Source organism: Trachinotus anak, unplaced genomic scaffold (genome assembly GCF_046630095.1).
Source record: "Trachinotus anak isolate AG129_WGS33_773 ecotype Australia unplaced genomic scaffold, CSIRO_AGI_Tana_v1 ptg000021l, whole genome shotgun sequence".
Classification (NCBI taxonomy): Eukaryota; Metazoa; Chordata; class Actinopteri; order Carangiformes; family Carangidae; genus Trachinotus; species Trachinotus anak.
The window spans coordinates 6,258,852-6,270,987 of NW_027273872.1; the positions used below are offsets into that span (position 1 = coordinate 6,258,852).

Here is a 12,136-nt window from a genome sequence, read left to right on the forward strand (position 1 = left end):
TGCAGAAGTGCTTTAAACCTGCATTCTATCTAATCTAATCTTGCAAAAAGAAGTCTGATTGTATTGAAGTCTATGGGGAAATGACCCTACTTCTAACTTGATTTATTACTACATTAAACATTTTCCTAATGCGTTTTTGGTCTCAATCGCTAGTTTCAAATCTTCATCAACACAACATGATGTAAATTTTTTAAATCCTGGTCCCATTTAGAGGAAAATAGATAATAGAGCAAGGTATACATTAGGGTGTGGCTATTGTGTGATTGACAGACTGTATCGCCTATGGTGACGTGCCTGACAATCAGGATAGAGTACAGAGCAGGTCCACCCCTCACTCCTCCTCAGCCCCACCTTCTCGTCCACATATGGTTTCTTCCTGGTTTCACTTCACAAACCAATAGGTAACGTCACAGTGGGTTGCCACTTGGTTTATGTTCAACAATTAGCAGTGCTTGTGTGTGGGAACTGGCTGACTTTGTTCTAGCAACTTTGGGTAGAGCTGCATGCTAGGTGTAAAATTAAACAAGTGGCTGAATTTCTGAAATACCAAGAATATTGGTACTTGTCCAAAGATAAATATACAAAATACAGCTATATTAGCTAGCAAGCTAAATAGTTAGAAAGAAAATTAGTGAGTTAACTATACACTGAAGGGGCCTAATGACAAGTTTAGATAACTGTTCATGTCATCCTCTAGGTTTAAATCTAAGTCAGAGATATCAGATACGCAGGCAATTACATTGAAAACATGTAAAAATATGAACTCTAATTAAGTTTATTCAGCTAATTAAAAAGGATTTATGCTTGTTTCCGGTGTCACTTGTTAACAAACCACTCACACAGCAAAGTGTGTATGGTGTTAACTACAAGACTAGCAGTAGCTATAACAATTTTATCATAAAAGTAAACAGAATTGTGTCAGATGTGTTTCTGTACCTCTGCCAAAACAAAATCAAACATAACTTCAGGCTCATTTTCCCACTGTGAGCCTGAAGTCCACACACACCTTTAAACACAGGTGATAGCTTGTTTGTTTAGGATGTAGGAAAAACATTTTTCATCTGGTTTTTCCACAGGAGTTCCTGTGGTTTTATATAGAACAAACTTTATCCCTTTCATCACTTTCCCTCCTCTGTTTCCTAATCTTGATTAGACTGATAACCGCACTGGTCTGATTTAAAACACATTTATGAGGGAGCAAATATCTTCATAGCAATGGAGAAGAAAAGAAACACATTTTTGTGAAGGAGTCACTTCATTAAATCCTTTTACTGTGGTGGTTTTTGATCTATGGGAATCCGCCCAGCTAATCAATCAAATGTGTCACAGTTCTGCCGCCTTTTGTCGTTGTCAACATGAGTTGCCATGAATACAAAAAAACACACTTCAAAACACTCTTCAGTTAACTGCTGAAGCTCAAAGTGCTGCTGGCAGTAAGTGTGTGTTTGAGCTTGTGTGTGTATTACTTTGCGGATAAGAGGGCATAAGTGTGTGCGTGTGTGTGTGTATGTGTGCGTGTGTGTGTGTGTTAAGCCCTGGGTTCATGCTGTCAAAGCCGTCCTCTGTGCTTAAATTTGTGTCAGCGACTTGTTCAGTAAATGATGAATGACCCCCCCCCCTTTTTTTTTTGGACTGCATAATGCTCATGTAACAAAAAGAAATGGAGCAGTGAGAACCTGTTTTACGTCATATCTTACCTCCACACTTGAGCTTTTTGTTGGATCTCTACCTGTAATTAGCCGACTTACTCTGCATTATTAAAGTTTGCTGTTGTCGTTCACAGGACACCACTTAAAGAGCATTAGAGTTGTCAGTGTGCATGTTGCAGGGCTGTGTGTGGGAAAAGTCCTTTCACTATTCAATGTTTACCAAAAGAAGTAAATAAAGGTCATGTATTCCTCCTGTAATCAGAGTTGGGTGTTGCCAAGGATTACAGTCATTGTCAAGCGGAAACAGAAGACGTTAAATGGAGTAACCTAGCTCTCTAAACAACTCTTGTTTAAATCATTACAGCTGTATTGTTCTGATGACAATATCTAAATGCCCCCAGGCAGGGTAACCTGGAAACACTCAAAACAAGCCAACACTAAACAGTTTGTGCCCAAGTACAGCTAAGTGTCTCATCAGATTTTATCAGTTTGATAAATCAAATGTTTCATAAACAAATGCAGGGGAACAAAACAGTACTTGTGAATCTCTGGAGGAACTTGTCTAATGCTGATAGCGAAAAAAAACAGGAAGTTTTTCCAGTGCAAACACAATAAAAGCTTTTTGAAGGGGTGGGAAAATCAGATCAACCATTTTTATCTGCAACAAAACAAAAGGAAAAACAAATTCATGGAAAGGGACGTCACACAGGTGGGGAAACGGTTATATTCCCTGTGTCACGGGAGGGTAAACATAACCTGCTTATCTTATGCAGGGTGGAGGAGGACTGGAGCCTATCCCAGCATGCAATGGGTAAGAATCAAGTTACAGGACCTTAAAACACTGAGCTCCTGTGTCAAAATTAAAACTTTTGAGACACACAAACTTGACACACATATTTCTTGATTCAGTATGGCTTATGCTTCTTGAGGATATCATCATGGTTAAATCTACAACTACTTTATATATTAATTTAAAACATGCTCATTTTTGCACAAATACAACAAAATGCACACAAACTTTATCAACTTGCATTTTAAAACAGTTTCTAATGCAGTTTACCCTGGAGGGCAGATGCGTTCAGACTACGGCTTCACTGTCACTGGTGATGAAGATGTTTTGTCAAAATACATATTTGCAAACAGTATTTGACACACAGTAATTGTCTTTATAAAAGCACAGAGCACATATTTTGAAATGTGCCATCTGAAATTTTTGAAAGATGCTCAAGGATTTTTCTAGAGAGTGACTGAGAAGTGAGTTGTGTGTGTGTGTGTGTGTGTGTGTGTGTGTGTGTGTGTGTGTGTGTGTGTGAGTGTGAGAGAGAGAGAGAGAGAGAGAGAGAGAGAGAGAGAGAGAGAGAGAGAGAGAGAGAGAGAGAGAGAGGCATTGATGGTGTCCCAGGCCTGAGGGGCTGCCAAGACAGCTTGACTGGTGAGAACAGATGGCAGCCCACTAAGTGCCTGTGTGTGTCTGTGTGTGAAAGAGAAAGTCTCTGTTTCCAAGTGTGAGCGGGTGAATATGTGTAGAAGTGAAAGTGGGTGTTCTGTACACATGCATTCTCTTTTGTGTGTGTGTGTGTGTGTGTGTGCGCAAGTGAACAGCTCAACCTCGCACACAGGTAGGAACACACACGATGCTACCCACAGTGGGACCAGATTCACACTCGTCAAAGCCTGAAATTACAAACCTTGCCACTCCATGATTCCTTGTCCTCTATGCTCTCTCTCTTTCTCTCTCTCTCTCTCTCTCACACACACACAAAATTCATCTTCAAAACACAGAGAGGACAACAGAAGAACGTTTACTAAATCACCAGAGGGTCGATCGTTCATTTCAGTTTGAGAAAAATGCTAAAAAAATGCATTTTATTAGAAATGTGAGGTTGTCAAACGTGATAGCTCATTACAGAACAGTAACCGCTAACAAGCACAGAGTTTTTCTGCTGTAACTATACAGCTCAGCAGAAGTTGTGTGATGCAGCAGGACAATGACGCTAAAGATGACAGTAAATCTACAGAATGGCTTCAAACTAAGTGTGGCCCTGTCAGAGCTCAGACCTTTACCTAGTAAAGATGCTGTGGAGTGACCTGAAGGGAGCTGCTTACATCAGACTTCCTAAGAATAAGGCTGAGCTAAAGCAGCTCTATGAGGAAGAATGGTCCAAAAGATCAGCAGCTACTAGAGGAGCTTGTCTGAGGTAATTGGTTATTAAATCCAAGGGCTCGCTTACTTTTTCTACCAGCACTGTGAATGTTTAATGGCTGTGTTTTTGTCTGTGACATAGCTGAAGATCACATCACCTTTTACAACCAATCAATGCAGAGAACCAGGTAATTCCAAAGGGTTCACATATTTTTTTTCCTTGCCATTGTTCTTGTAACTCCATAAAAACACCTTTTGTGTGCATTATGTCCATGTTCTGTTCCTCTTACTGTGTGCCTCTCGTTTCTCTTTCTCTCTGTGTGTCTGTTATAACACAGTCTGACCTTGTACATTGGGCCAAATCAATTGCCACACTTCTGGAGCCAAAGCCCTGAGGCTCAGCTGTGGCCCTGTATTCTCTCTCTCACACATCAAAAGCACACACACACACAGAATTATGCAATGGTCTTACAGGCAATGGTTTAGACTTACCAATATACATAGTTCACCAGGAGCCATTTCTAATGAAGCCTGAGATTTCTCCTGCACGAAGATAAACAAAGAGGCACAGGTTGGAAGTGGCTGAGAATACTGCACTGATGGGAAAACAGAGAGGCAACCTTGCCAGACTAGATAAGTCAAATCTATACCAGTCTCCCAGTCATCATAACTTTAATAAGAAAAAAAAAAAGAACAATGCATTATTTCATCTCTCACTACTTTCCATTTTGCCTGGCCTGTTGGGCTCTCAGCCCCAAGCAAATTTGTTCCCACTCAATACATTAATCATCACAAACAGGTCACACATATATTTCCAGTTTTAGAACACCTCAAGCCGTCATTTAAATTTTTACATAATTTTATGTCTCAGTGATTCTGAAATTGACAGAGGTACTGTTGCAACTAAAATACATTATATCACAGGGGAGATACAGTTTGGAAGAATTATAATCCTCACTCCACAAATAAGTAAGACATGATGGGATTTTCTCTTCAAGACAAAACCTAAAAAGACAGAATCTAAACAACTGAAACAATATCTTGTGGGAAATTGTTGCTGCACAACCTGTGTCAGTATAAGGCCTTCAAGTGGAGTGTGTATGTGTGTGTGTGTGTATGTTGCTTGAGGGAACCATGCCTTTAACTGCTGGTGCCAAACAGAAGTTAATGCACAGAGTTTGAACTCATGTTTTCTCATGTTTGAAGTTTCATGTTTGAACTCATCATCAGGCAAAGTAGACTAATAGAGAGCACAACAGACACTGCCACAGATAAAGGGGTGGATCAGAGGGGTGGAGGGACAGTGGGGTGAGAGAACAGATGTGTGTATGTGTGTGTGTGTGTGTGTGTGTGTGTGTGTGTGTGTGTGTGTGAGGGGTCGCTCAGGCACCATTTGGGCACCATCTGCCCCTGTCGGTTCTCATGGCAACCATTGCCAGCTGTGAGGTGGGAAATGTTCACTTAACACTGTCATGCCTGTCTTGCCCCCCCACCACCACACACACACACACACACACACACACACACACACACACACACACATCTGTTCTCTCACCCCACTGCCCCTCCACCCCTCTTATCCCATAAATTGTACCAAATCACTTCAGGGCTCATTAGTGAGCTTTCCTAGTTGTTCTTTGCCAGTTTGACATTAAACTCTGCTGAAACTTCCAAGGTTGAGCACTTTGTTGTCCTACGGCCACAGGACACGCTGTGTGTGTTTGTGTGGTGAGACCTGAGATAGATTTGTTTCCAAATATAAGATACTGTGCCAGTTTTGTCCTTAGCAATTATATTAATTTAGTCTTGGTCCCTACTGCAACAGCTGACAGTTGAAAATACCAGATTTCTAGCTTTGCTAGCTAAAGCAGACTGCTTTAAGTCAGCCAATGATGTTAATGTAACAACTCTGCTGATCCCATCATTAATATTGTTAAATAGTATTCATTTTTAACAAGTGCTAATCAGGATGTCTCACATGTCTGCTTCACCACCACAACTGTGATTCAGTTCACTTTGACTTTCAGCCACAAATCCCTGTGAGCACAGCCACATTTTTCTGAGATGGAATTGACCTCTGTAGCACCTGGATCAGCATGGCTGGATCAGAGGAGTCTCTGTGCAAACACACTATGTTTTCAACAAGACCAACACTATGATTAGTCTGCTAAAAAGTTTCACTATATATACATAATATCAGCATTGTATATTTATATATCAATATATCAATCTGGCAACATGAAATTTCAGCACAACGCAAGAAGATAACACTTTATTTTATGGATCTATGAATTTAAAATAATTTTCAAGAGAATTTCCTGGAAAGAAGTACTTAAATATAGCAAAAATAAGGAGTCACCATTAATCTCACTTAAATGCTAAGCTTACTTTACATTCCCTTCTTTTCAGTGCATGGCAGGTCAGCTGAATGTCCAAAAATTGAATATAAATGGCAGCATAAAATTCAACATATATCTAAAATAAAGTTTCCAGTAATAAATTAAAGATAAATCAAGATTTACTTGGGTTTCAATGGTGCTAATCTTAAAAAAAACCCCTCTAAAATCAATAATAAACTAAATGAACTAACTAGAACACCTGCTCCAGAACTTTGTGTCCATTTTCCCACTAATTACTAAATTACAGAGTCCTGTACTTTCAAGAAATTAGTGGATAGATAAGAATAGCTCATGTCTCTTTAACACTAGTGAAATGGGCAAACTGTATGTGAAGCCAAGCTTCTCTCAGCCACTGATGCTGAGAAGCTGTGGGTCTCCACTATGGCCACCAGAGGCCGCAACACTCCACCTGACAGTCATTTATTTGTGCAAAACGCACAAATGCATCTTCTTTTGCTTTATTTTTTTCAACAGCAGTAGAAATATGGCCTCTGTCTCCACACACACACACACACACACACACACACACACACACACACACACAGTCTGTCATTTCGTCCCCATACTTCTGAATTCCTGTGACAGGAGAAGCAGTTACAGAGCATTTATTCTTTTTTTAAACACCAATTATAAACCACGTCATTCACTGCCTGATGACTTCCCATGTGTGTTAGAACCTATCAATAATTTGTATGTCAATGGTGACCTCTGTAGGTTGCAGTTTGCACATGCACTGCATGTATAACAACCAGAAGCTTTGGGCAGATACACGTTGCCCTCACACCAACATGCTGTACATCAACTCACTGTTCTTATGCCTGTGAATGACAGAAGTGGGTGGAATTTTAGGCTCCTTCACACTAATTAATTGTCCTCTACTGACTTTCTCAGTATGTTTTTCATTTTTATTTTGTGCCATAACTTTTATTTACCATGCACAAACTACAGCAAATTCAAGTTGCGAAAACTAGTAGAGTTAAATAAACCAATCAAGGTTAGCCTAAGCTCCGGGAGTCAGAACATAAATTCCAATCACACTGGAGCCACATATCAGTCGACCTCCAAAAATGTTTCCAAAAGAAAATGAAAGTCATCCAGGAAAGAAGGTATGGGCCTCAGAGGAGCATCCAGGCCTAAGAGGAACGTCCAGTCAAAAATCACTACACGCTGTATAAAACATGAATAAAAAACTACCAGCATACTCTCAGGAAGTCTGAATTAAAGTTCTGTGGCATATGAGAAGAAGTCAAAGAAAATGGAAGAAGGGCTGTAGTTAAAGGATGATTTAGTGCAACCTGGATGGTTGCAATTATTGGATGAGCCATAAATCCTGCTCTGGACAGAAAAACACTGATTCTCTCACAGGAGAATATGAAGCCATCTTTCTACAGCTGAAGTTGAGGTGTAAATGGCTTATGTAGAAAGAAAATGATCTGAGACACAAACTGGATTTCAGTCTGACTACAGAAGAGGAAGAAATTTAAAGTTTTAAAATTGTCTTGTCAAAGTCTGGACCTAAATCACACTGAAATGTGGTGGGTTTCTGAAACAAGAATTTCATGCCTGCTGAGTTGAAGCAGTTGAATGAACAGTCGGGTAAAAATTAATCCTATCTGCTATTACTGCTTATTGAGTCTATATGATTTTTATATTGGATGTGAAAGGAAACAGGCAATCTTTTAAATCTTCTGAATTTTTGAAAATGTGAGAATTTGCTGAGGGTAATAGTGTGTGTCTAAACCACACATTCTGGACACAAGCTGTCGCAGAGAAGCAGCACAGCTGATTTAAAAATGGCATGTTTTCCTCCTCTTTTATGCAACTGACGTGGCTCTATTTTTCATAAATAAACATGAATCAAATGATGAAAAATGTGTTGCATCATTAGCTCAATCTGCAACTACCCTTATCTCTCTATAGTGTTTTAGTGTCCTTAACACTCTCATCAACTATGTGTAGCAGCATGTAGCTGTTTCTGTCCACTACCCACCCATCATCAACCAGCCGACAAAATGAGCTACTAGCAGGTGAACATAGCAGAGCATTTAACAGCTGAAGAGCCAGATACACAACTCCAAAAGAACAGTGTTGGTCCGGGTCTGCTGGAAATAGCACAGCTGAATTGATTTAACACAAAGATGTCAACTATTTTGAGAACAGATTAATCATATAGAACTATTTTTCAAAAACATCAAAAATTTTCTAATTGTGAGAATCTGCTTCTTGTCTTTGTTTTATATAATTTATATAACTGAGTTTTATTTTGGAAGAAACAAGTATTCTGAAGACATCCTGATATGTTTTAGCCTCATTAATCAATTAATTGGGACTCAGCTGTTTGCTAACATGTTCACACTAACTCTAACTAATTACGTAATTATATTTCAAAGCTGCAGTACATTTACATCTTATTACACAGAGTGGTGTAAAAAGTAACTGATAGACACTACAGAGAAGTTATCAGTTGCTAATGCTTATCATTACTGTTTCGATAATAATTGACACTAGTTCATGAAATTATAGAGAACACAAAATAGTCACAGGCACAGTTAAAGTAGAAGAAAACCTTTCTCATTCACTTTCCCCATCCAGTCTGAGCTGAATCATCGAGCCTCTGGTTCCAAACACTCCTCTGTATGCTTTTGGCTACACGAAACTCAAGGGAAAACTCAAACTATTTTAGATTAAAGAAAATGAAGTTCATAGTGCAGATAAAAAAAAACTGGAGGCAGTAGAAGTCTTTAATAGCATCACTCTGTATCTGCTGTGTTCCCTTTTTGCTGGAAGTAACACCCAAATCACACTTGAGGAGGCCTCTACCTTCTGTTGTGCTGCTGTGCCACTGAGACTCTCAGATCTCTTAGCAAATTATGCATTCTCCTAAATACATGTGACTGCAGCTATTAAAGCTAATGTGCTGGTTTTGCTTTTTTTTTCATCCACATAACTAGAGGCTTAATTTAAGTTGGCACATATATGGTTTTTAATGTTGCAGCTGAAAGCCAGCTCATGTCATCTTTATAGCTGCAGCAACAATGAGACGAGGAGAAAACTGAAATTATAAAACTGTCAAATAAGATTAACCTTTAGTACATACGCAAATGAAATTGTGTTAATGAATAAAAGTAAAAGAACTAATTAAATTAATGTATAATTTATGAGTGGCTGATTCAGAATGAGTGATTTATCTGAATCTAGTCACGGGCAGTGTTATTTATAATTCAGTAAATTAACTTTTTGGACCTAGTAGTTTGACTGCATAATTTGATAAAAACAACTTTGTAAAAAGTAGACAAGTCATTCCATGTATTTTATCTGTTTCTGCTTTAAAGGCTCTTATAGTCATCTTCATCCTCCGACAGAGAGAGAATCCCTCCAGAGAGCGGTGAGGATGGCAGAGAAAACCATCAGGACCTCTCTCACACCTATACCGGATCTGTGCTTGACACACTGTTTGAGCAGAGCCACCAAAATAATCAGACACTCCACCCACCCCACACATGGACTGTTTACCCTTCTGCCCTCTGGCAAACGCTGCTGCAGCATGTGGTGCAGGACTGCCAGGCTCTGCAGGAGCTTCTTCCAACAGGCCGTCGGACTCCTCAGTTCCTTTTTTAAAAAACACACACATGCACACTACAAAGACAAACAAAGACTGACTGAATGCGTATATTCAGCCCCCACACAAACTGTACTTTTTATCTGACTTTAATGTATTACTTGTATTTTACCTGCTGTTACCTTGTGGAATAATTCAGTGTCCACGACTTGAGCACCTTATTATCATAATTGACATGTTGCACTAGTTGTTATGTCCTAGTCGTCTATTATGTCCATTATGTCTATTTATCCTTGTGTTTGTTTATTCATATTTATATTTGAACATGTTTTTTATATGGCCCCACACTGAGCCAGGAGATATACAATTTCTTTCTGCTGTGCACTTCAGTTGTATGGTCTGAATGACAATTAAGTTCATTTTGACTTTGAGAGAGCAATACCTGAGGGGGCCATTTACACATATGTATCCAATATCTAGAAAGCATTGGTATGATGTAATTAAAGTGGAATAGCAACTTATCATTTTCCTTTTATAAAAACATACTCAACTGCAAAAGGTAACTTTTGTTAATTCTGAACAATTTGTTACAATGATGTAATTTATTTAATACTGATAAGAAGATATCAGAAAGTATTATGATCAGTCACTATTCTATTATAATATTATATCATTATTTGGTGATTTTCTTTACCTATTTTTAATATAGACCATACTAGAGCTGCAATGATTGTTTGATAATTCAAGTTCAGTTGATCTAGTTTTCTTACATTGGCCTACCTGGGTCTTATTCCAGTGACTCTTCCATTCACACAATGTTCTCTGAACATTTAGTGTGCCGTGTCAAGAGTTTACTATTCCTCTGCACATTTTGCAAATAATTCAAAGAGCTTGTACTGAAAGAGTAAAAGTCACAGAGGAACATTTTGAATTTTGAGCTTTTAAAAAGGTCCTCCCTCACATGAACTCTTCACTGAGGATTCTGCACGCATCTCTCTTTGTGTTGATGGGTAAAGTGGGGAAATTTGTCAGTGCTGTGCCACTCTCTGTTTGTTGTAATTATTAAATTTCTGAATTTTGTCACTAAGGTTTTCCTCACCGCAAAAGATGGCTTTGAACTTGTCACAGGAAGCTTTGTACATAATCTCCTTCACTGTGCTGCTGTCGTCGCCTGTCACTTCTGTCTACCCGACCGTGGCAATCAGAGTGGATACTGTTCATATTTACCTGTGTGGGAATGTCAAGGTGGTAGTAGAGGGGAGGGGCTTTGAGAGCAGACCGAGTCTGAACGCTGCAACGCAGCTCAGAGAGAAGCAGCAGAAGTCACACAGAGGATTGTACATCTGTCAGCTTGTCTGTGTAAAGCAGACGAGGGAAGCTGCTGTGAGATTTGCACTTGGAGCTAAGTGGTCTACAGTGACAGTATACATTTATTAACCTTGACATTTACAACGAAGCCGTGCTGTGCATTTCATTTTGCAGAAGCATCACACTGTTTACACATTACACTGGAGCTTCAGTAATACAGATTCTGTTCCATATAATCTAATTTGACTAATATTTCAATGACTAATACCTTGACCTTTCTTAATCTGTCTTCCTTTGGCACATTTTCATACTTAAATTAATGAACATATCCAACTCAATGTGACATGTGGTTCATTAGACATTTAGACTTAAGTGTGTGGCATCGAATCATGCACCAGTGCGTTGAGTAATTAATGTATTAGTCATTTTTTCATGTGTTGGATGATTTGTAATACTTCCTGAAGAATTCTGGCCCAAGGACAACTATGAGTTGTTTTTGTATCCTTGGCTGAACTTTCAAACTGCCATCAAGAGAGAGCAGTAGATTACAGATCATCACACAACAACTGCAAATCTTTGCGGCACATTATGATTTTATCTTGTAGTGATCTGCTGTAGCAGAAAACATTGGCTGTAACTGTGCTTTAGTTTTCAAAGCTGCAAAAAGCGTTGCTTTTGTCATGCGAAAATGATGTGTTTGAAAAGGAAAAAACTGGTCTACCCCTGAAAAAAGAAAGGTAACTGAGTTTCCATGGAAACAACAAAATTTCAAGTGGGGGGGGGGGGGGGGGGGGTGTCTTGGAAAACTGGTAAATAACCATAAACATCTTTAATGCTACAAGCATCTAATTCATTAAGTCTAATTAAAATCTAATATCAGTGCACATGAAGCATTGGGACATGTGCAATATGTTTTTATTTCTCATGCCTTATGGGCTGCTTTCACATGTTGTATTGTTCAGCAGATTTGGTGTCAGATCAGTGATTCTCAACGACCGGCTACTGGAGCCCATCTCCTGAAAGAGAAGCAGCCTGTGTTTCTGTTGTGCACTAAAGCTGAGCATTTTGTCAGTGAGCA

At 39.1% G+C, this 12,136-nt stretch overlaps 1 long non-coding RNA gene across 3 annotated transcripts in view; it reads right to left on the reverse strand.

The window, feature by feature from the left end:
• The window catches only part of LOC139606249 (uncharacterized), a 91,984-nt gene that overhangs the window by 28,874 nt on the left and 50,974 nt on the right, over nucleotides 1–12,136 (reverse strand). Inside the window, exon 3 of one of the 3 annotated variants that reach the window (XR_011684580.1) lies at nucleotides 4,285–4,335. The exons of the other annotated variants lie outside the window; for them this stretch is intronic. This is a non-coding gene — a long non-coding RNA (uncharacterized lncRNA). The remainder of the gene's footprint in view (nucleotides 1–4,284; nucleotides 4,336–12,136) is intronic. 3 annotated transcript variants of the gene reach the window in all.